The following is a 25,114-nucleotide window of genomic DNA, read 5'->3' as shown; positions in this document are numbered from 1 at the left end:
GGAGGACGCAAGTACGGTGTTGTTCGTCGTTCCTGGGGTGTGACACGTAGCGATGTGTGCTACCTCAGGAACGACGAACAACCTGCATCCAGCACCATCAACGATATTTGGGATTTGAACGACGTGTCAACGATCAACGATTAGGTGAGTATTTTTGATCGTTAGCGGTCGCTCATATGTTTCACACGCAACGACGTCGCTAACGAGGCCAGATGTGCGTCACGAATTCCGTGACCCCCAACGACATCTCGTTAGCGATGTTGTTGCGTGTAAAGCCCCCTTTAGTCTCTCCTCTCCTTTTTTACCTGCCTGTACATTGTATTTCTAGCTGCATTATACATTTGCATTGTTTCCATCTACTACATTGCTGTGTGTGGGACTATTATTATTATTCTCATTGTGACTATGGGAGTATATTCATTGAGGGTTTCTGAACTATGGATGTTATCAGCTTTTGTGCTTTTTAATTGTTTTTATTCTGGTTTGATCCATTATGGTGTGTAGATAAATGCCTAATAAAAAATTGTATTTTTATGGTAATCCCCCTTTTGTGGCACATTCTTTCCTCTTTTCTCTAATTCTGGTATTTCACCCCCCCAGCTCTACCAGATTACCCTGGTGTGGTGGCAATTGGGGTAATATTTTGAGGCTGCAGGGGTTAATAATGGAGAGGGGTCTATAAGACACCCACATTTCTATTAATAGTGTGTGGGAGTCTTTCTAAGAATAGTGTTTGCGAGTCTTTATTCGAATAAATTATTTTTTCCTGTATGTGTGTTTTTTTTAAACTTTACACTTACTGGAGTGTAAAGTTAAAAAAAAACACAGGAACAAATAATTAATTCGAATAAAGACTCCCACACACTATTCTTTGTTCAACATTTTATTTAAAACAAAAAAATGAACATGCAACATAATCCATTGTGTATGGAGCCTTGTTCAGGTCGGAGTTCAGTGAATATTCATTTTCTTTAATAGTGGACACACATAAATGCCCCAGTTGCTATAGTATGCCCTGGCTGTGGAGATCAGTGTGTCCGCTATTAAAGATAATGAATAGTGTTAGGGCCAGGTGGACGGGTAGACCCAGGAGGTGGATCCACTGGGCCGAACACCTCACTGAAGGCAAGGGGTCCGGTAGCCGGAGCACTACAGGTAGCAGGACAGTCCGTTCGAAGGAGTGGAGTGAAGAAGTCCCTGGGACCACGGAGTCACCGAAGGTAGTCCGGGTGACGAAGCTCAGGTTCGGAGGCCGAGATGTTGTCAGGCAAAGTCCGGAACCGATGGAGCGAGAAGACGGGTCACCACAGGGATCAGAGATGGTATGGACTGACGGGATGGCGGACAGTCACCGTTCGGGGTTCGGGAATCGTCAGGACCGGATGGCGAGGCAGGAGCGGCTCTAGGAGAGAGATAGGTGAGTATATTGCAAGACACAAGGAGACCTGACTCCTAGCTAGCAAAACACGAAGAACAGGCCCCGCCCACTTGGACATTAAACCCCTTTATACCCTGTACCTGTGTGTTCAATATCCTGTTAGTGGACGCTGGCCCTTTAAGAGAGGGTCAATGACCGCGCGCGCGCCCTAATGCGCATGCGCGAGGCCCGGGTGCCAGAAGCCAGGGCAGGGAGCGGTGAGCAGGAGGCAGAAGAGCCGGGCTGGAGCAGGGATGCCGACGGGCGCCGGGAGCGGGGACCGGGCTGCCTGGGGACCGCAGGTGCTGGAGCATGGAGGCTGTGGAGCGGGGGACGCCTGGCAGGTGAGCCGGGGAGCGAGGCAGGTGAGCCGGGGAGCGTGGCAGGGGAGCCGGGGAGCGTGGCAGGGGAGCCGGGAAGCGTGGCAGGGGACCCGGGGAGCGTGACAAATAGTCACTGCTCCCCATGCCCATAATCCTGCCTACCTCTTGGGACCAGTTTTAGGGCTGAGAGGTAGACGGGATTATGGGTGTGAAAGCAGTGAATATTAATTTTGGTTAATAGTGGGCGCACGTGTTCGCCTCAGCCATCGGCTTCCTGCTTCCTGTGACCCTGCTACTGCCTCCTATGACCCACTTCACCGCCATCGACCCCCAGTGAGCCAGTCACATGCAGACTATAAGACCTACCCTCCACTTTCCTCCCAACCTTTTGGGGGAAGAAGTGCATCTTATAGTCTGGAAAATACAGTAATTCAGCAATGTGGCAATTCACCCTTAATACAATTACAGGTGTGCTGCTTAATAGCCATCAAAAATTGTTACGAATGTAAAGGGGGGCCATTCTTCCTCCAGTCCATTCCACATGTGTTGGTGTTGAAGTTTTTGATATTCATACAGGTGGGCCAGTTCTCGTTGGCTCCATCACCTTCTCTTTTGCCTACCACTTTCTTTCCCAGCCACATCCACTCTTGATGTTATGAGCTGCACCACCAACCAAGGCTCGAAGCACCTTAACATCAGTCATGGTCTAGAGGTTTACTGTAAAGGAAGAAGGAGATGATTAAAACATAGTAAAAAAAATGAACTCTCGCCAATCTGACTTTTATTTATTTTTTTCAACACAATTTATCCCAAAAAAATCACAGACACCCTGCATTTTTTCAACTGACACATTGGAAAAAAACTAATAAATCAATAAGATTTTATGGTATAAGTCTACAGCCTAGAATACTGAACTAACGACAAAAGCAGCGTTCACTGTGACCTTTAAAAGAATGGTAATTACAGTCGTAATATTCTCTACATGCTCATCCAGTTTAAAAATAATTACGATCCATCAGATTTTTTTTAACAGACGGAAAAATACTGTCTTACCGATTGCCCAGGAATTTCTGGATGATTGCCAACTCTGATTTCTATCTACTCTAACCCTGTGGCTCAATCATGGGTCATTGGTCTTCGTCAGAACAGGAAGTGATGACAACCAGCATCCTGAGTTCTGAGAACAGTGATTGACTGCAGCGGTCAGATGACCGGAAGGTGACTTCATGGGAGGCAAATCCAATGAATTTTCTTCTATGGCCAGAAAGTTGGAGTTTGTTTGAAGCCATAATCCGCCCATATGTTTGAGGCCTCACCTTTAGAGCCTACAATATGTTTTCGTATGTATGAAGCTCATAGTTGTGTTTTGCTCTGTGACTTGAAAGATGAAATGTGAGTTAGTGGTGTCCCATATGAAACTGAGCTCTAAAGAACAGAATGAGTCATTACACAAGCTGGAGCCTGTACACGAGGCCAATCCCTTTTTCCGTGAGCATGATTGCGACATAGACAACAACTAGCCTTATTTTAAGCTGTGCCATCTGTAATGTAAAGCTTTAACCATGTACCTTTATTTCATTAACTTTCCCTCTTCTTACTATGAGGGTTCACTCAAATCTGCGTATAAATCCAGTGAGAGCAATGCAAGTTTTTCCTTAGCTAGAATCGGGGTGTGGAAAAAAAATCGCAGCATGCTGTGTATAGCCGCGTATATCGGCTGAGACTCACCAATGCAAGTCAATGGATGTGAGAAAACATCGGACGGCAATTTTTTGCCGTCCAATTTTTACGCACAAATCTCAAAGGAAAAAAAGAAAACAGAAAGATATATTGAATAGATAGAATAGAGTCGGGGAACGTTGTTGGAGCGCTGGACTATATCCGCCCCGTGTGGGAACTTTGCTTTCTAATAAATTTGGTGTATGCGGGACAATCTGTTGTTTTTATTTCTCTTTATGTTTTTCAGGTTTCCATTTGTGGACTATGTCGGATTTTTTTGAACTACTATGGATTCCCTGGTCTACATTGGTTTCTTGGATTATGCCGGGTTCCCTGGACTACATTGGATTGCCTGGACAACATCGGATTCCTTGGGCTACGTCAGATTTCTTGGATTATGCTGGGTTCCCTGTACTACATTGGATTGCTTGGGCTACGTTGGATTGCTTGGGCTACGTCGGATTTCCTGTATTATGTCAGATCCCCTGGACTACATTGGATTGCCTGGACTACATCGGATTCCTTGGGCTACGTCGGATTTCCTGGATTACATTGGATTACCTGGTCTATGTCAGATTCCCTAGACTACGATGGACCTGCATGTTTTGTTCTTTTTAAATAAATTGTGAACCAGGAAAAGGTTGTCAAGTGTTTTTTCAAATAAATTATTTTTGTGTGTATTTTTTATTTTTACTTCCTGGGTTAGTAATGGAGATATCTGATAGACACCTCTTCATTATTAACACCAGGGCTTGATGCAGCTAACACTACCCCAACTACAATTCTCTCAATTGCCACCGCACCAAAGTAATCGAGAAGAGCAGAGGTGAAGTGCTACAAGTGGCTCATCTAATGTTATGCGCCACTTCTGTGGCAGCTGTGGGTTGCTATTTTTAGGCTGGGAAGGGCCCTATCACCATGGACCTTCCCAGTCTGATAATATCAGCCCCCAGCTGTCTGCTTTATCTTTGCTGGTTATCAAAAATAAAGGGAACACCATGTTGTTTTTTTTAAATTATTTATTTCTTAGGTTAAACAAACCCAAACATCCCTCAGTGCTGCATGATAGGCACAAAGGGTGCAAGTGTATAATATGTAGGGGGGTTATGAAATTATATTTCTTCAGGATATCCATCTATTCTATCTATATATCCATCTATCTATCTATCTATCTATTTATGTATCTATCTATCTATATTTCTACATTCCTCACAAAAAGTTAGGGATATTTGACTTTCGGGTGAAATTTCTGAATGATACTAAAATGCTCTCTGACCTTTTCAGGCGAACTTAATGTGACCTTTTGGATGCTCAAGTCCAACTGTTCACTGTTACAGTACTTTTTGCACAACTTGCTGTTCTCTAACAAGGAGCTTAAAGGCAAAATTCACAAGAGGTGTTTGGTCCATGAATCACCCAATACATTTCGGGGTTCAATTAGAATTGGTATGTATAAAGTCCTCATCATGCTGTCCACATTTTGACATCATGAGACTAAGGCGGGCTTTGCACACTACGACATCGCAGGTGCGATGTCGGTGGGGTCAAATTGAAAGTGACGCACATCCAGTGTCGCTCTCGATATCGTAGTGTGTAAATCCTTTTTGATACAATTAACGAGCGCAAAAGCGTCGAAATCGTATCATTGGTGTAGCGTCGGTCATTTCCATAATTTCGGAAGGACCAATGTTACGATGTTGTTCCTCGTTCCTGCGGCAGCACACATCGCTGTGTGTGAAGCCGCAGGAGCGAGGAACATCTCCTACCTGCGGCTCACGCCGGCTATGCGGAAGGACAGAGGTGGGTGGGATGTTTACGTCCCGCTCATCTCCGCCCCTCCGCTTCTATTGGCCGCCTGCCTGCTTCAATCAAGATGTTCTCAGACAGAAGTGGCCACTGAGCTTAGACTGTCACAGAGTGTCATCAGCAGGTTATACAAAGATGCAGAGAGAATGGAAAAGTCACAGAAAAGCATAGAAGTGGACGTCATTTGGCCACGTCCCACACTGATGACTACTTTATTGTGAACTATGCCCTTCAGAATCGGATGACGAATGCCACACACCTCCAGGCACAGTTAAAGCTGTTGAGTGGCACCCAAGTGTCACGTTTAACTATTACAAACCGTTTACATCAGCATGGTTTGCATGCTAGAGGACCTTTAATGGTATTTGACCACACCATTAGGCACATCAGAGCATAAGAAAGCTCTTTTTACTGCAGTTGATGCACCTTCGATGTCCCCAAAATTTTATTTGGCCAGATTTAAGTTTCCCGACCGGTTCAAGCGAATCTGCTCAAAATGAATTTCAGGAGATTTGCTCATTTCTAGTTGTATGTAACGACAACCCATTTAGGAAGAGATAAAGAATGGTGTGGCTCTTTAAAAGGGTTGTCCACTACTTGGATAACCCCTTCTCAATCACCATAGCTCTCACATGTAAAATAATAGCACCTATATTCGCCACCGGTGCAGGCACAGGCGATGTTGGCGCTTGCTCTCCTGACATTAGTATTTTCATGTGTCGCGGGCGGGGAGGTCGCCGCTGCGCTGCGCTCGCTAACCCTCGGGTCCGGCACTGCTGTGATGGCTGCTCAGTGGCTCGAGCGGTGGGCTGGATCCGAGGACTCGAGCGGCGTTCCTCGCCCGTGAGTGAAAGGGGTGGTTGGTTTGGGGGATTTAGTCCGTGACGCCACCCACGGGTCGTGGTGAAGATAGGCACCACCGCTGCTGGTGACGGGGATCCCGGGAGCGATGGTAGGGAGCAGCTGGGATGTTGTTTTCCCCCTCCGTGGGAAGGGGTCGGTGGTCCCGGGGCCCGGTGATGTTGTGACGGGGAGGCAGGGTTGGTGAGGTGCAGGAACAGCGCGGCGCGGTGCCGGATGGCACGGGTGTACTCACTCAGCAAGAAAGGTACAAAGTCCTCGGTAAACCAAACGGCTGGATGGACGGGTCCCGCAGCCGGCTGCAGTGTCTCTCCCCGGACAGGTGATGGCGGCTGTCTTTCCCTGCACCTTGATGTTCTTCTGCTGACTACTATGGATTCCCAACGGTAGTCCACTCCCCGGTGTATTGGTACCGGAGGAGCCCGTTTGCCCGCAGACGCTGGCCCTTGGGTCTCTAGCCTTAGGCGGTAGCTGTATACCCTCACGGTGTGGGCGGTTGCCTTCAATCGGGACTTTTGCTGTTGTGAAACCCCTGGGGTTCCAGTCACATTTGGATCTGACTATTGACGGCGGCTCCAAGCTTGGTCGGGGTCCGATGGCCCTGGCTGTGTGTGCTGGCTTCACTTTGCTCCCCGGTCGGTACCGGCGAGCCGTCACCCGTCCCCGGTCCTACGGTTCCGCGTTGCTCCACCACTCCTGCAGACGGCCACCACCATCTGCCAACCTTGCTGTTAGTGCCTGGGCCACAAACCCAGACACCCAAGTGTTTACTCCTCACTCCTCACTGCTCAACAATGAACTGTCACTTTTCCCGCCTCCAGGCCTGTGAACTCCTCGGTGAGTGGAGCCAACCGCTTAGCCCCGCCCCACTTGGTGTGGACATCAGACCCTGGAGGGAGGCAACAAGGGTTTTTGTTTGGCTGGTGTCCCTCTCTAGTGGGGGTGTTTGTGTGTTATTTGTGACGACCTGGCTAGGCCAGGGCGCCACATTCCCCCTTGGTGAAATGCAGACCGTCCGCGGGCTGCCCGTCCATCACCGGTTTTATTTTTCAAAACTGTAAAAATATAAATAACAGGTAAACATTTCAAACATAAGCATTTCTTGTAAGGACACTTAAACGTTGCACATATATAACATTTTTAATAATAACTGACGGACGGATGTCTTCCGCTCTCCCACCCAAGCAACCTAGCCCTGATGCTGCCCCTAAGAAGTGGGCAGCACCCCTTGACCCCAGTCCAGGTTCAGGCTGCCCGAGCGGGAACGGGTACGGTTACTCGCACCCGGCTGTCACTTCAGGGGACCCCACATCCTTGGGGGACCCCTGACCCCCGGAGGATGCCCACCTGTCCTGGTGGTGGCCGGGCCCCAGCCTGCTCTGCTGTGGGCCCTTCCTCCAATCTGCCTCTCCGGAGGCGGCTCCGACGGAATATCACCCCTCAACTTATTTACATGCCCACTAGTTCGTGGGTGGCCTGCCAGTTCTCGGCCTTGTCCATGAGTAGTCTCTCATGCAGGTTGTAAAACACACAGGGTCCCTCCGGGGACAACTTGCCGTCAACGGCCGGAATAATCAGGTAGATAATCAGGTGAAGGTCACGGTTCATTAAAGTCATTCAATCAAACTGCTGAGGGTCCCAACGGGGGACAACTGCTTGCAACGGAGGACCGCTGCCACTACTTAAGGTCATACTCCTCCAGGACCTCTTCCCGCTCCACATTCGGACGGCTTGGTGGAGGAGGGGGCTGGGGCCGCGTCTGCTCACTGCGGCTCTTCCTCTGTTTTACATCCAGGGTGAACCAGCCCCTCTCTCCGCAGTGGCGGGTGTAAGTCACTAGGTCGCCCGGCAGTAGATCACGACCTGGGTGGCCCATGGGGAGGTGTGAATTGACATCACGGCGGGCCACGAATACTTCCGCCTCCAGGCCCGGCTCATAGATGAAGCCAAACCCCCTTCGTTGGTCGAACTGCTGGACTTGACCCTCGCAACCGGGCCCCGCACCCGAAAGGTGGCATGACGGAGTGCATCTTTCTCTCGGATCACCCTCGCCAGCGCTTCGGCCCTCTGCTGCTCTCTAGCTGCGATCTCCTGGCCCAACGGGCTTGGTTCCCTTTCCCAGTATGGGGCATTGGCCGACCCCTGCGCCCGGATTGGGCCCCGCTGGACCGCACCCACACCGGCCACTACCGGTTCTCTCTTCTGGGGGTCCTGCGGTGACATGGCCTGGACTGCGGCTTTGCAGTTGCGGCCCGGCACAGCCTCAGCTGAGGCGGGGGATTCAGGGCTTGTGGACCTCACCCGTTGAGCCTTCGGGCCAGCAGCGGCCGGTTCTTCCACGGCCGGGCAGACTGCCGGAGCTGGGACGGCTTCAGGTGCGGCCACTTCCGGGGCCGATGGCTCCTTGTCGCGGATGGCTACTTCCCGCAGGGCCTTCCATGGTAGCGAAAGGGACATGGGCCGTTCCCGATCAACGCCCCCAGGCCAGTCCTCTAGGGCGGCCGGTTTGGCTTCCGCTACCGGTGTTGGGGGTAGCGGACCGAGCGGAGGGGCAACAGCAGCTGGTACGGATGGCGGGGGAAGCAGGAGGGTGAGCGGGCGCAGACCGGGCTCCTCAGCCACAGCGGCCGGTCCTTCTCGGACATAGGGGCGTGGGTCGCTTACCCACTCCTCCAACTCTGTCTCCACCTCGCGTCTCCGCATGGCCGCCGCCACTTCCTCCATCTCAGCCACCAAGCGCTCCATCAGGAACCGGACTTGGGCTTGAAGGCGGCAGCACATCTGTGCGGTCCAGGCTTCCACCCACGCCGCTTTTCCTGGCGTGGGCTCGGAGATTTCCGCGGTGCCGGAAGGACGGGACATCATACGTGGCCGTGTTCCAGGAACCAAATGCTGGCAAGAGTCCTGGCGTCCCTGCTTTTATAGCCTCGGCTACATCAGGCAGACTCACTCTCGCACCCCCTTGGTACTCTTCAGCACTTCCATTTGTTGGGGGCGGGGCTTCGCTTTCGCGCCTTCCCTGCTCGGAGAAGATGCTCGAGCGGGAGATTTTCGCGCCAAGATGGCGGCGCTTCAAAATTTTCGGTCAGACACCGCCGGTGGAGATCACAAGGCGCACTTCTACTGGTAAGTAGATGGGTTCATTCCTGTTCGTGACGCCAAGTTGTCGCGGGCGGGGAGGTCGCCGCTGCACTCGCTAACGCTCGGGTCCGGCGCTGCTGCGATGGCTACTCGGTGGCTCGAGCGGTGGGCTGGATCCGGGGACTCGAGCGGCGTTCCTCGCCCGTGAGTGAAAGGGGTGGTTGGTTTGGGGGATTTAGTCCGTGACGCCACCCACGGGTTGTGGTGAAGATAGGCACCACCGCTGCTGGTGACGGGGATCCCGGGAGCGATGGTAGAGAGCAGCTGGGATGTTGTTTTCCCCCTCTGTGGTAGGGGTCGGTGGTCCCGGGGCCCGGTGATGTTGTGACGGGGAGGCAGGGTTGGTGAGGTGCAGGAACAGCGCGGCGCGGTGCCGGATGGCACGGGTGTACTCACTCAGCAAGTAAGGTACAAAGTCCTCGGTAAACCAAACGGCTGGATGGACGGGTCCCGCAGCCGGCTGCAGTGTCTCTCCCCGGACAGGTGATGGTGGCTGTCTTTCCCTGCACTTTGATGTTCTTCTGCTGACTACTATGGATTCCCAACGGTAGTCCGCTCCCCGGTGTATGGGTACCGGAGGAGCCCGTTTGCCCGCAGACACTGGCCCTTCGGTCTCTAGCCTTAGGCGGTAGCTGTATACCCTCACGGTGTGGGTGGTTGCCTTCAATCGGGACTTTTGCTGTTGTGAAACCCCTGGGGTTCCAGTCACATTCGGATCTGACTATTGACGGCGGCTCCAAGCCTGGTCGGGGTCCGATGGCCCTGGCTGTGTGTGCTGGCTTCACTTCGCTCCCTGGTCGGTACCGGCGAGCCGTCGCCCGTCCCCGGTCCTACGGTTCCGCGTTGCTCCACCACTCCTGCAGACGCCCACCACCGTCTGCCACCCTTGCTGTTAGTGCCTGGGCCACAAACCCAGACACCCAAGTGTTTACTCCTCACTCCTCACTGCTCAACACTGAACTTTCACTTTTCCCGCCTCCAGGCCTGTGAACTCCTCGGTGGGTGGAGCCAACCGCTTAGCCCCGCCCCACCTGGTGTGGACATCAGACCCTGGAGGGAGGCAACAAGGGTTTTTGTTTGGCTGGTGTCCCTGTCTAGTGGGGGTGGGGGTGTTTGTGTGTTATTTGTGACGACCTGGCTAGGCCAGGGCGCCACACATGCAACACCCCAAGCCAATTAGCAGCCGATTTTCTCACTTCCTGGCACCCGGAAAAACTGAGAGATGTTCCTGCTCTCTGACTTCCTTCTGGTCTCAGTTTTTTCCAAAGAAAGTGAGAGGGAAGCGGCTGCTTATTATTAGCCCAGGAAGACCAGACACCAATATCACTGGAATGGCACCTGCGGTGGAGGTGAGTACAGCTGCTATTATTTTATATTAGAACTATGTTAATTGAGAAGGGGTTGTCCAAGTAGTGAATATTATAAGATGCTGTCACCCTTGGTGAAAGAGTGTTTCCCCACTCCCAGTTGTAGGATGCAGGAGTATACAGGATACAGATGTCAAGAGTGTTACAAGGAGGAAACAAGCTGGATGTTGTAACTAATTATTATTATTTATTATTATAGCGCCATTTACTTCATTTCGCTTTACAAGTGAAATGGTTATGCATAAAATCAAGTACAATAATCATGAACAGTACAAGACACAGACTGGTATGGGAGGAGAGAGGACCCTGCCTGCAAAGGCTCACAGTCTACAGGGGATGGGTGATGGAACAGTAGGTCAGGACAGAGCTGGTTGCGGAGTGGTGTACTGGTCTGAGGGTTATTGTAGGTTATTGTAGGTTGTAGGCTTGTCGGAAGAGGTGGGTCTTCAGGTTCCTTATGGTTTCAGCCCTCTTACATGAGACAACAGGATGGCTTAAACAATGGTAGATAGCATTTGTGACAATTGGTTTTCTGTTGGTGACCCTTTTTCCCAATTTGCTGACTGTTATGGTGTTCTGCTGGCAGTTGCCTTCAGCAGCACCTCCTTCCTCTGTCAATGCTGATAATAACCCCTCTCTTCAGCAGTAATCTCCTGCAGTAGCTTGCTTGCCCACAGACTTGCTGTCTATACATTATAGTTACCACAGCACATTACTACACTTACTTATACCCATCGATCTCCGTTGTGGCACTCTATGTGACATCAGCTTCCAGGCTCCTTGGATTTTGCATATACTTCTGGTTTTGCAACTCCTTACACCTCATAGTTGCTATCTTTTAGCCCTGTACAGGTTGGATGGACTTGTTACTGTCAGGAATAAGCCTCTATGCTCCCCGAAATCCTTACCCTCTACTAATGGTGGCTCCCTTGAGCACATAGTCTGGTTTCCACCTAGGACAGATCTCACCCGCTTTAGGTTGCAGTTTTTCATAAGCTCCTTTATTGCTTATCTAAGCAAATAAAAGCAGGAATATTGCACAAATCACACATAAACATTATGGTAAATGATCAGCTCCCCACAGCACTCAGCTGTTATGAAGATCTGCCAATATCGGATTATGCAGGGAGAAGTGGTTAAAGATAATTTTAGACTGGTCACACCGGTGTGCCTACTTGGAAATTGTAATTGGAGCTTTAATTTTACCAAACAAGATCGTTACAATACGTGGCACATACAGATTTTCCTCAAGATGTGGCTTTCTTGAAGTATTTGCTAAATGTTCAGCCACTTTGGAAGTTACAGTGGTCTGTTTTTTGGCCTCGGTATTACCCAAATATATGTGGAATTTTATCTATCTCGTCAGTCTATGTCTCTCTTGCTTGTGCAGTTTACTTCCACGCCCTTGTTCCACCCCTTGTATTTTTTGAGTATACTAGAATTACACATTGGATTGTAACCTCTAATGCGGAGATGACATCTCATATACAGTAATGGGATGAGATGGCTATAACAACATAGTAGAAGAATATGATAGTAGCACAAAACAATGCACAATAAAACAAAGCAAAAATAATAGCCTTGGATGAAATGTAGGAGACAAAGTGTAGGGATGTTATACTTGTGGTGAGAGAGTGATGTACACAGGGTCACAAAGAGTAAATGACGAGCAGGTATAAAAAGGATAGCAACAAGGTATGGGGTATAATCTTTATAACTGACAACATTGAAGCCTCAGGCAATAAATATAATACCATGTGTAATAATTGCGGATGTGAGCTAAAGTGGCCCATTGGGCCACAGCATACGGTACACCTGAGGGGCGTGACTTAGGTGCACACCGGGTATTGATCAGAGCCACTGATGGTGAGGATGGACTAGGCTGCTGGTAGCCACCAGGCGGCACTCAGGGAGGCTCGGTGATGCGACACCTGTCCCCAGGGGTATAGACAATGACAGCCTCAGATAAGGCAGATGCAGCCAAGATGGCGGATATGGCAGGCACGGCCGGTATGGAAAGATGCAGTAGCAGGTATGGCAGGTACAGCTGGCGTAGAAAGGTGCCGATCAGTGGTTACAGTACAACTGGTACAGATAGGTGCAGGTTCAGGTATGGCAGATACAGCTGGTATAGATATGTGCAGCAGCAGGTATGGCAAATACAACTGGCACGGATAGGTGCAGTAGTGGGTATGGCAGGTACTGGAATGCAAACTGGTGTAAGCGATACAGCCACACAGCAATACAGCAGCAGTGTTACAAGGGACCTGGCAACTGACAACGCATCTCTAAAGGATAGAGCACGTTGTCCAGGCACCTCCCATAGAGGGAGGATGCCTTAAATACCTAGTGCCTCTCAGCCACAGGAAGTTCAGGGTTAGGTTGCGCTGGCTTTTTGAGAGAAGGTGTGCGTGCATGCCCTAAGCATGCTCCCAGGAGACCAGTGTTGCGTGCACAGGTCCTGGGAGCCGGCAGCAGGGACAGGGGATAGAGCAGACACCACTCAGCGGCCGGCAGGATGAGTGTGCTGGCATCCCTGCCGGGGGTGGAGGGCAGGACAATGCGGAAATGCTGGTAATGGCGTTACACACTCCCTAATGAACAGGTGTCCATGTCTACAGCATATCTGCTAACTGGCATTCTAACCAGCCCATATATAATGATGTGATCAGTATATTATGCAGAGCTGCTAGTTTAGGATTCAGTGAGCGTTCCCTGTGAAGCTGGTATTGGTATATATGCTGCCCCCGTGCCAGCAGCCGTGCTGCTCGGATCCGGATCTGCGATATGGCTCGAGGGATTCTACTGGACCCGGGGGTCACACGGACACTCCGAATAAAAGGAGAACGTATTTATACGGGAGTTGTTGAAAACTGTTTGTGACGCCACCCATGGTGTGTGGTGAGATGTAGAACCACCGCTGCTGTTGTGGGGCTCCCAGGGGCGATGGCCTGGCAGCTGGATGTTAATCCCTCCGTGGGCAGGGATTGATGCCCTGAGGCCCAATGTCTCTGTGCAGGGGATGATAACAGCAGGGGCCGGCGCACCCGGTCAGGCCGGGGAAGTTACTCACTGTTGAATCAATCACACAAGTCTTTTGGTAAACCAAGGTGATGGTGGCCGGCTGCTGCAGACGGGTGTATCTGGCCCCACACCCGGATTGATGGTCACTGCCCCTTTCCTCTGCACTTTGTGTTTGGTTGTGTAGACTTCCCGGTGTGTAATGCAGGAGTCCGCTCCCGGTCCTCTGGTTGGGAGCCGTGCCCGTCAGACGCTGACCCATGGGATCTACTGGGCCCTGGCGGATGCCCTATCCCTCTTTGTGGGTGGTTGTCTACTTTTCGGGACTTAGGTTGGGACAGGACCTGGAATCCTGCCCTCAATCAGTTAATTAGCTAGGCTGTTGGTGCCGGTCCTGGCTTCAGGGTCCGAGTACCCCCTGGTGTGCACGGGTTCCGGGTCGGTTCTCCGGTGTCGGTACCAGCGGGCTACAACGCTGCCCCGGTCCACCTCAGATCTGCCGAGCCATCTTCCCGTCTCCTGCTGGCGGTGACCACCGTCTGCCACCTAGCCAATGTGTCAGGGCTCCGACCCTGACACCTGTCAGCTTCTCCTCCTCACTCCAAACTCAAAATGTATCTGCTATTTTTCCCGCCCCGGGCTCTCCAGACCCATAGGTGGGTGGGCATTTCCCTTCCGCCTGGTCCCGCCCACTGGTGTGCCTGTCATTCCCTGGGGGGGTGACTAGGGTTTTGTCAGCTGCTTTAACCCTGTGTGGGAGCGGTGTCATGCGGGGGCCTGAACTGCGTGACTACCTGGTTTTGCCAGGGCGTCACATATAATTTCCCTCCCGAGCTCACTCATGCTGACATGACTGCTCTAGTAGTGATCTATGTGAGAAAATGAAGCTTAGGTATCTCATATTTTTCTTGTGAGCATGTGTCTGTGTGCCGCCCGCGTGGAAGCAGCCGAGCTGCTCGAATCCGGGTTCGCTGTGGCTCGAGGGTCTCTGGACCGGGGAGTCATGCGGCCACTCAAATGAAAAGGGGTATTTACAGGGGAGTTGATATGTAGTTCGTGACGCCACCCATGGTGTACGGTAATTTGGGGAGTACCGCCGCTGCCGCTGGGAGTACCCAGGGTGATGAAGTGGGGCAGCAAGGTGTCGTAGCTCTCCACGGGTAGGGTGGTGGACCTCGGACTTGGGAAGTGGCATTACTCACCTGGTCCTTCTCTTGGTGAGTATGGGTGGCAATTTCCCGTCGTCGCCAGTCTCGTGTTGTCATCTCTTGGTAAATTTATCGCTGGTGTCGTTCCCAGTAAGGGGCGTCAGCGTCTGGCCTCGCCTCTCTTGCTGGCATGGGTTGTAGCTCTACTCCCGCGGCTGCAACAGCAACTGGGATGCCGTGCGGTGGCGGAACTGGTAGCTCCTCAGGTTCCGCCTTTCCTGAAGAAGAACCAACTGCTCCGCTGCCGAGGATGCAGAGTCCGGGTGCTCCGTCTCTAGGTACGAGCCCGGTGATGCGGCCGGGTCTGGTCGGGCTGGTGTCTGGATGACTGCTGTCGTGACCTGATCGGGTGATGGGGCCGGGAGCTCTGCAGCTGGTTTCTCATAAATTGGGGCTGAAGGTTCCGCTGCCGGGGTTGGAATGGGCAGCTCGGCATTCGCAGAGGTTGGGGTTGGCGGTGGTAAGGTGTTTGCCGTGAGCGGGGGCGGACCGGATCCCACAGCCGCATCGGCCGGATTAGTGGAATCAACTGGGACTGGGTATCAGCTTAGCCGCTCCACACGTGGGATTTCGATTTCACGGGCTCGCGCCGCCACTGCCAGGCTCCTCATCTCTTCCCTCCAGTGGTCCAGTATGAAGAGGAACTGCGTCTGCATCCTCCTGCAGAGCTGCTCCGTTTCTTGTTCAATCCAGGTCGCGGTCCCGGGAGCAGCACTCTCCGATGACCAGTCTCGCGCAGCCACCATCTTTCCTCTGCGGGATCCAGGAACGTTATCGCAGAGTCCTGGTGTCCCTGCTTCTCTTCCGCCGCTACATGCTGTCATGCCCCCTCAGTTTTCGACCACCACTCACTGCTGTGCTGTGGCCCTCTTCAAACTTCTGGTTCCGGGTTGACTCTCAGGACGAAGGGCTGGGCTTCGGCTTTGCGCGCTTTTGGTCGAGAAGACGGCGTTTCAGCGCCAAAAGATGGCGGAAAATAGCAGAAATGGCAGGAAACGGGATTCTTGACTCGCGGTTTGGTTTTCCAAGGCGCACGTCACCCAGGAAAGTGGGTCCTACTCGTATTCTGTTCGTGACGCCAGGAATTTGAGGTGTGCCATCCCTGTGGAAGCAGCCGAGCTGCTTGGATCCGGGTTCACTGTGGCTCGAGGATCTCCAGACACGGGGGACGTGCGGCCACGCAAATGAAAGGGGGTATTTACAGGGAAGTTGATATGTAGTTTGTGACGCCACCCGTGGTGTACGGTAATTTGTGGAGTACCGCCGCTGCTGCTGGGAGTACCTGGGGTGATGAAGTCGGGCAACAAGGTGTCGTAGCCCTCCACGGGTAGGAGGAATGCCGGGGGACTCGGTGAGGGTTGCCGTGCCGTGAGGTGCAGGGGTCACTCTCGTACTCTCTCAGTTCATAAGCAGACACTGACAACCGGGTAAACCAAGTCTCTGGGTACCGCTGCCGCTGAGGGGGGCTCGTCCAGGTCCTGTCCCCAATAGTGTTGCCTGGCGATCCATGACCTGCCTCAACTTAGTTTGACTTCAACTTGGTGGCCCGGTAGTATGGAACTAGCCGGGCCCCGCTCCCTACTATGGCTAAGTATGGGAGCTTGCTCTTAGGGCTCACGCTTGGGTTTTTCTGGACTGTTTTGGATTGGAAAGTCCTACCCCCCTCGTTGCGCTAATGCCCCGATTCTGGAGCGGGTGGGAACAGATCATAAAGGCTCCGTTCTCCTCAGTTGAATTGTCGGGTTGCCTGAAGCTACTCCCCGACCTAGGGTCTGTATACCTTATCGTGCCTTCGGTCCCAGACCAGTGATAGTGCTAGGTTGCCAACTGTCCATCTCGACAGGTCCAGGCACCTCGCCACAATCCCCCGCGACCGAGGTCCAACTCCTCTAGGCCCAGACCACTGTCTACAACCTAGATAGTTCCTTCAGGAGTCACCACTCCCGACTTCCTCTGAGCTCCCCACAGCTCGACGGCCACTTCCCAACCACTCTCCTTCAACTCTCTACACTCCTCAGTTCCCCTCCCTGACCCCCCAGGTGGGCGACTCTATGCCACTCAAGCCGTCCACTGGTGTGTCTGGTGGGTGTGGTGCAGGGTGTATCTAGGATTTGATTTGCCGTTGGAGGCAACACCATTTAGTTAGGGACCCAGAACCAAGGAGGAGGAAGGGCAGCTTCTGCAGTACCCTGTAATGACCTAATAGTCCAGGGGCGTCACATCTGTATGAAAATATGTAACATATATATATATATATATATATATATATATATATATACATACACACACACACACAGTACGGACCAAAAGTTTGGACACACCTTCTCATTCAAAGAGTTTTCTTTATTTTCAAGACTCTAAAAATTGTAGATTCACATTGAAGAAATCAAAACTGTGAATGAAAACATGTGGAATGAAATGCTTAAAAAAGTATGAAACAACTGAAAATATGTCTTATATTCTAGGTTCTTCAAAGTTACCACCTTTTGCTTTGATTACTGCTTTGCACACTCTTGGCATTCTCTTGATGACCTTCAAGAGATAGGGGTACTTTGCACGCTGCGACATCGCAAGCCGATGCTGTGATGTCGAGCGCGATAGTCCCCGCCCCCGTCGCAGCAGCGATATCTTATGATTGCTGGTGTAGCGAACATTATCGCTACGCCGGCTTCACATGCACTCCTCTGCCGTGCGACGTCGCTCTGGCCGGCAACCCGCTTCCTTCCTAAGGGGGCGGGTCGTGCGGCGTCACAGCGACAGGCAGGCGGCCAATAGCAGCGGAGGGGCGGAGATGAGCAGGATGTAAACATCCCGCCCACCTCCTTCCTTCCGCATTGCACCCGGGACGCAGGTAGGAGATGTTCCTCGCTCCTGCGGCTTCATACACAGCGATGTGTGCTGCTGCAGGAACGAGGAACTACTGTACATCGTACCTGTCGCTGCACCGTCATTATGGAAATGTTGGACACAACACTGATGATACGATAACGACGCTTTTGCGCTCGTTAATGTATCAAAAAAGATTTGCACACTACGATATCGACTGCGACGCCGGATGTTCGTCACTTTCGATTTGACCCCACCGACATCGCACCTGCGGTGTCGTAATGTGCAAAGCCCGCCTTAGTCACCGGAAATGGTTTTCCAACAGTCTTGAAGGAGTTCCCAGAGATGCTTAGCACTTGTTGGCCCTTGTGCCTTCACTCTGCGGTCCAGCTCACCCCAAACCATCTCGATTGGGTTCAGGTCTGGTGACTGTGGAGGCCAGATCATCTGGCGTAGCACCCCATCACTCTCCTTCTTAGTCAAATAGCCCTTACATAGCCTGGAGGTGTGTTTGGGGGTCATTGTCCTATTGAAGAATAAATAATGGTCCAGCTAAACGCAAACCGGATGGAATAGCATGCCACTGCAAGATGCTGTGGTAGCCATGCTGGTTTAGTATGCCTTTAATTTTGAATAAATCCCCAACAGTGTCACCAGCAAAGCACCCCCACACCATCACACCTCCTCCTCCATGCTTCACGGTGGGAACCAGGCATGTAGAGTCCATCCGTTCACCTTTTCTACAAACACACGGTGGTTGGATCCAAAGATCTCAAATTTGGACTCATCAGACCAAAGCACAGATTTCCACTGGTCTAATGTCCATTCCTTGTGTTCTTTAGCCCAAACAAGTCTCTTCTGCTTGTTGCCTGTCCTTAGCAGTGGATTCCTAGCAGTTATTTTACCATGAAGGCCTGCTGCACAAAGTCTCCTCTTAACAGTTGTTCTAGAGGAGGATGAAGCGGTATATAATCCTTTTGTGCTCTGTGATGAAGAGATATATTTCTTCATGTATGAGAGCCATTCTTCCGGCAGCCAACTGAGGTTTTTGTGATACAGCTCTTGTCAGTGGAGAGGCAGATCCCAGGAGTTGTATGTCTTCAGTCTGCAGCCCATACTGGCATGTGACTAGGACAGTCTGCAGTTTGCATTATATCAGGGATGCCATTTTACTTCATTCACGGAGAACTTTAAAGTATGTTTTTCTCTAAACCGCAGCATGCATTTCAGAGTGAAACCACTCATCCAGTGTCTGATACATGCTGCCTATGGATGGGGCAGCATGTATCACCTGTCATTTACTCTTCAATCCTCAGATTCCACAAAGTTAACCCTATTTTACTCTGATGATAGCTTTAGATCCCCTCAGCATTCTCTCAAGCATCTTCATCATGCCTGCAAGAGTTAATTTGTGGAATCACTGGCATTCAGAAAGTGTTTGCAACCATCAGGTGTGTTTTGCAAAGGCGTGTTTTTTTACACAGTGTCATACACTGCTGAGCAATATTCCACAACTAAACTATGGCAAGAATTAGTAAAGAGAAGCGACAGTCCATTATTGCTTTAAGCCCTTACTGTCATTCGACGTACATGCACAGCCCAAGCTGAGAGCAGGTGTATGAAAAGGACTAAAGGGTGCTTTACACGCTGCGACATCGCTAGCAATCTCGTTAGCGATGTGACACGCCAGATCGCAGATAAAATTTGCCGATATTGCGCATAGGTCATTTTTTGTAGCGCCGGTCACATGTGCGATCTCAGCAAATCGTATGTGTGATCTGGCGTTTAACATCGCTAACGAGATTGCTAGCGATGTCGTGTACCGCCCTGAGAGGGGTTCGGCCGCTCCGCTGCTCGGGCCGAGCCGCTCGATGTCCGGGCTCGGGTGGTCGGTGGCACGAGCGCCTCCGGTCCGGGGGGCCACGTCGCTCTGTTAAGGAGAGGCAGTGGGGTGGTGGTATGGGACGAGGTGCGCAGCCGGGGGCCGCGTTGTCCTTGTACGGGTCGTGACGCTACCCACGGGTCGTGGTGACGGGATGCAAGCGGTGTCGCAGCGTGTAAAGCCCGCTTAATATAATGGCTGTGACACGCAGCCAGGAACTACCTACAACATCTGCAGGTGGAGCTGAGTTATGCCCGTGGCTGTTAACTTATTAAATGCCACTGTCATTCGGTGACAGCAGCACTTGTAGTATGAAGGCACAACCTTCCACATGCCCATCGTCCCCCCGCTTCGGACCCATAACAAGATCTGAGGCCTAATAGATTACTATGGCAGTTGAGGGTCAGCTGAAGACCCCCGTCCCCTCGTGTCTGTCATCACGACGGATGATTATGCCATAGACAACTGATGTTTGTAACTAAGCCCATAATCATGAGCCAGCCCGGTAAGGTTTTGGTCACATGGTGGTTCAGGCATTCTGTTTAGATTCTGGGATTCTTTCCATCAGTTACACAAATGGAAGCATAGGGGTTTCCCATTATTTATTATGGGGTCCATTTGGTATCTGTTTTTTTTATACAAAAGAAAAAAAAAGTCTTCCATGCAGAACGTTTTCTTCCATTCTAACCCCCCCCCAGAACCCATTTAGACCCCAATATAATCAGTAGAACCCCTCTGCTTCTGTTTGCATAACTGACGCAATGGATTTCTTTTTCTGTTTGTTGCTTCCTATACAGAATAAACTGATGTCTGAACAGACTTATGAACAGAACCTTACATGTATGTGTATATAAGCTACATAGGGAGAGTGCCTGAAGAGAACATATCTACTGGGAGATACCTCTCTGATATTACGTCATGTAGAAATGACTGCAGCCGTGATATCCCTTAGGACTGTGGAAACAGCTTTTAATGGAAGCTTTTCTGTCGGTGCAGCACCAGCACCCCCTATGGCCAAAATCAATGAATTGCTGAAGCGAAAACATTTTTACATTCTTTGTATGGTACATCTGAGGAGGAACTGTTATTTGTCATGAATATTAGTTTTGTTGTGTGAGGTAAATCCACTGTTTTAGTTAATCTGTTTTGTTTGTTTTTTTTGCTCATTTGACTCTCTCTTGCTTAAATATGTTCCTCTCTTACGGTTATGTCAATCTATTTTGTTAAGCTAGCTTTTTATACTATTTGGAGGGCTATGTGGGGGGCTATTATACTATTTGGAGGGCTATGTGGGGGCCATTATACTATCTGAAAGGCTATGTGGGGGCTATTATACTATTTGGAGAGCTATGTGGGGGCTATTATATTATTTTACTATTTGGAGGGCTATGCGGGAGCTATTATACTATTTGGAGGGCTATGTGGGGGCTATTATACTTTTTGGAGGGCTATGTGGGGGCTATTATACTATTTGGAGAGCTATGTGGGGGCTATTATATTATTTTACTATTTGGAGGGCTATGCAGGAGCTATTATACTATTTGGAGGGCTATGTGGGGGCTATTATACTTTTTGGAGGGCTATGTGGGGGCTATTATACTATTTGCAAGGCTATGTGGGGGCTATTATACTATTTGGAGGGCTATGTGGAGGCTATTATACTATTTGGAGGGCTATGAGGGGGCTATTATACTATTTGGAGAGCTATGTGGGGGCTATTATACTATGTTACTATTTGAAGGGCTATGCGGGAGCTATTATACTATTTGGAGGGCTATGTGGGGGCTATTATACTATTTGGAGGGCTATGCCCACATAGCCCTCCAAATAGTAGGGGGGGTACTATACTATTTGGAGGGGCTATGAGGGAGCTATTATACTATTTGAAAGGCTATGTGGGGGGCTATTATACTATTTGGAGAGCTATGTGGGACCTATTATATTATTTTACTATTTGGAGGGCTATGCGGGAGCTATTATACTATTTGGAGGGCTATGTGGAGGCCATTATACTATTTGGAGGACTATGTAGGGGGTGATTATACTGTTTGCAATATTATGTGAAAGGCCAATATACTGTTTGTGGGACTATGGGTTGGCCACTATACTATTTTCAGGGTTATGTGTGGTGGGGCCATTATACTATTTGATGAGCTATGTGGGGGCCATTATACTGTTTGCAAAGTTATATGATAAGCCATTATACTGTTTGTGGGGCCATGGGTTGGCGATTATACTGTTTACAGGGCTATGGGGATACTATTATACTGTTTGGATGGCAAGTGGGGGCCCTTAAACTGTATGCGGGCAATTATACACTTCAAAATTTGTATGCGGTCCATCATGCTGTATGGGGGTCATTATGCTGTTTGAGTTTGAAGGGCTATGTGGTGGCCATTATACTGTGTGGAGGGCTAAAGGGGGCCATTGTACTGTGTTGGCAATTATACTGTGAGGATGATCATACTTATGGAAGGTTTTGTTGGGGCTATCATACTGTGTATAGGGTTGTGTAGGGGCCATTATACTGCATGAAGAGCCAATATACTGTATAGAGAGTTGTGTAGGGGCCATCATAGCGTGTGGAGGTGTGTGGGGTCCATTATACTGTATGGGAGGATGTGTGGGGACCTTCTTATTGTGTGGAGGGACGTATTGTGTTCACTGTGGCAGCATCACACTATCTTGGGATCACTGTGGAGACATAATACTTTGTGGGAGGAGGGGGATTGTAGGATCACTGTACTGTGAGGGAATTCACTGTGGTTATATCATGCTGTGTTTGAGGGGCACTTTTGTTGCCACCATACTTTCTGGAGGACATGACAGAGGTATCTTAATGCGTGGGAACACTACAGGACTTTAATTGGGGGAAAGTTGCTTTGTAAGGGCTGCAAGTTGCTGAAATATGCTTGTGACCCCAACAAATATTATTTTTTTGGTGGAGGTCGGCAATTAGAGTCATCAGCTGACCCCCAGCTGTCAAGACAACTCATCGGAATCCCGTGATCACATCATGGGGTTGCTGATGGGGGCGCACTGTCAGAGATTGAAAGTGGGATTTAACTGGTTAACTGGCATATGTCGGCTGATCAGATCTGCTGATGTGACGCCCTGGGCAACCCAGGGGTCACAGGTCACAACATCACATGCACCCCACATTCCCTGCAGGTACATCAAGCTAACCCAAAATCCTTGTTGCCTTCCTCCAGGGGCTGATGTCCACACCAGGGGGTGGGCCAGGCGGTTGGCTCCGCCCACCGAGGAGTTCACAGCCCTGGAGGCGGGAGAACCAGGCAGTGAAGTTAGGGAAGTGAAAGAAGAAGGAGGTGAAGTGGTAGAGGAGCTAAGGAGAGAAGCTGAAGTAAAGGGAAAGTGACAGTTAAGAAAGCCTGAAGTTGGTCCGGGTGTGTGCCCCGGACTGAGACAGCAAGGTCAGCAGACGGCGGTGATAGTCTGCAGGGGGACTGCTTGGAGGTTGCTGGAAGGACCGCGGACGGGTGGTGACCCGGCGGTACCGGAGCAGTATACGAAGAACAGTCAGCACCAGGGCAGGGGCCTTTCGGATCCCGGCAAGGCTAGGAGTCGCCATAATTTGCCAAATCCGTCAGTGAAGGGGACCTCTGTCTCCTAACAACCAAGTCCCGATTGAAGGCAACAGTTCGACCGTTAAGGGGAGACACCGCCACCGCCAAGGCACCAGGTTCCCAGGGCCAGCGCCTGCGGGCAAGAGAGGGGCTCCTCCGGCTCATGTCCAGGTCGAGGAGCGGGTAACCGGTGGGAACCCATCGCTACCAAAAAGACTTTACATAGGTGCAGGGAAGAGACCGTCACTGCTAACTGCAGGGAACATCAGCACCGTAACCGTCCGAGGGACCCGTCCAACCAGCCGTTTGTTTACCGAGAACTGTGTTGTGTTTACTGGCTGAGTGAGTACCTCCGTGCCGTGCGGCACAGCGCTGCCCCTGCACCCCCACAGGCCCCATACCCGCCTGTCCACCATACCAACCCCATCACTGGGCCCCGGGACCACCAAACCCCCTACCCACGGAGGGGCAAATCAACAACTGGCTGCTCCATACCATCACTCCCGGGCTCCCCAGACAGAGCAGCGGTGGTGTCCACTTAATCACCACAACCGTGGGTGGCGTCACGGACAATAAACTATCCCAAATCCCAATCCCCTTTCACTCACGGGCGAGGAGCGCCGCTCGAGTCCCCGGGATCCGGCCCATCGCTCGAGCCACCGAGCAGCAGCAGCAGGCCGCAGCAGCCGCAGCAGCAGCCGGACCCGAGCAGTGGGAGAGCGCGGCGTCCCCTCCTCCGCCCGCGACAACTTGGCGTCACGAACAGGATCTTACCGCTCTGCCGTTGGGTAGAGGTGCGCCTTGTGACCGCCGGAGGTATCCAATAACGCTGAGTGAAAGTCCGGCTCACTGATTAAGGTGCTCAGGGGAAACAACACGTATAAAAATATATAGAAAACCCCGGCACACAAAATGAAACTTGGAATAAACTTTTATTCAGTTTTTATTCAGTTTTTTTGTTGACGTTTCGGCAAAAGTTGCCTTTTTCAAAACTAAAGAAATAAACATATATACATATATATTAGTACCATAAATACATAGAATATTATTAATCATATCCATATAAATCATGATAACATCATATATACCTAATGAAATCCTGGAAACATGTATATCTTGTGAAGAATATCATTAGACTTGATAGGAATATTGATCTAAAATAAAGGCCCATATATTAGAAACAACAAAAAAATTTTTTCATATATATATATATACATATCAATATCATATACATATCAAGATCTCCCCATTATGGGACAACAGTAAGACAAGAAACATCAGAAAAACAGATCCATATATAGCAATAAACCATTTAGATTACCTTAATTGGCATAAATGAGAAATCCTAGTGAGGATATAGGAAGCGAATGCCACAATAAAGGTAAACTGAAAAGTAGAGGCATAGTGGTCAGACAAGTAAAACAGAAAGCAATTCCCATAGAGAGACAATTCCCATAGAAAGACCAAGCGCCAAACCATTACCTGTACCCTGGGAGATCAGTGGTGGAGTGGAAAGAAACAGAGCCGCAGTGAGGTTTAAATACCTAGTGAGGGCGGGCCTACCTAATTGATTGATCCAAGGAGGAACGCATGATGACACGCAAGCCAGCGCATGCGCGGTAAATGCGGAAGTACGCGCATGCGCAGTAGCTAAAGAACCAGTGAAATGAAGCGCACAATGAGACGCAAGCAACACGGAAGTGCGCGCATGCGTGAAACAGAAAAAGGAGCGGTGAAACGGGGTGACCCGGATAGAAGCTCCATGTTAACTGAAGAAACCTCATCGTGTCTAAAAAGAAACAAAGAAAAGGAATATGAATAACAGTAACGATATAATTACTAGTTGGAAGACTTCTAATAACATTGGCAAGATTACACCAAACATTAGAGCGAACATAGGTTATGAATAATTAATATCTAAACAATTTAATTTAAATAAACCAAAAAATAGGACGG

General features: G+C 50.4%; 1 long non-coding RNA gene across 1 annotated transcript; it reads right to left on the bottom strand.

Moving 5' to 3' along the window:
* Positions 1–24,041: 24,041 nt before the first annotated feature.
* LOC142244042 (uncharacterized) lies at positions 24,042–25,020 on the bottom strand. The gene is made up of 3 exons (XR_012724431.1): positions 24,480–25,020; positions 24,247–24,312; positions 24,042–24,150 (listed from the first exon to the last, which is right to left on the bottom strand). It is a non-coding gene; the product is annotated as an uncharacterized LOC142244042 (long non-coding RNA).
* Between the last annotated feature and the right edge of the window lie 94 nt (positions 25,021–25,114).

This window comes from Anomaloglossus baeobatrachus, chromosome 6 (assembly GCF_048569485.1).
Source record: "Anomaloglossus baeobatrachus isolate aAnoBae1 chromosome 6, aAnoBae1.hap1, whole genome shotgun sequence".
Classification (NCBI taxonomy): Eukaryota; Metazoa; Chordata; class Amphibia; order Anura; family Aromobatidae; genus Anomaloglossus; species Anomaloglossus baeobatrachus.
This window is presented reverse-complemented; position numbering and strand designations above follow the sequence as displayed.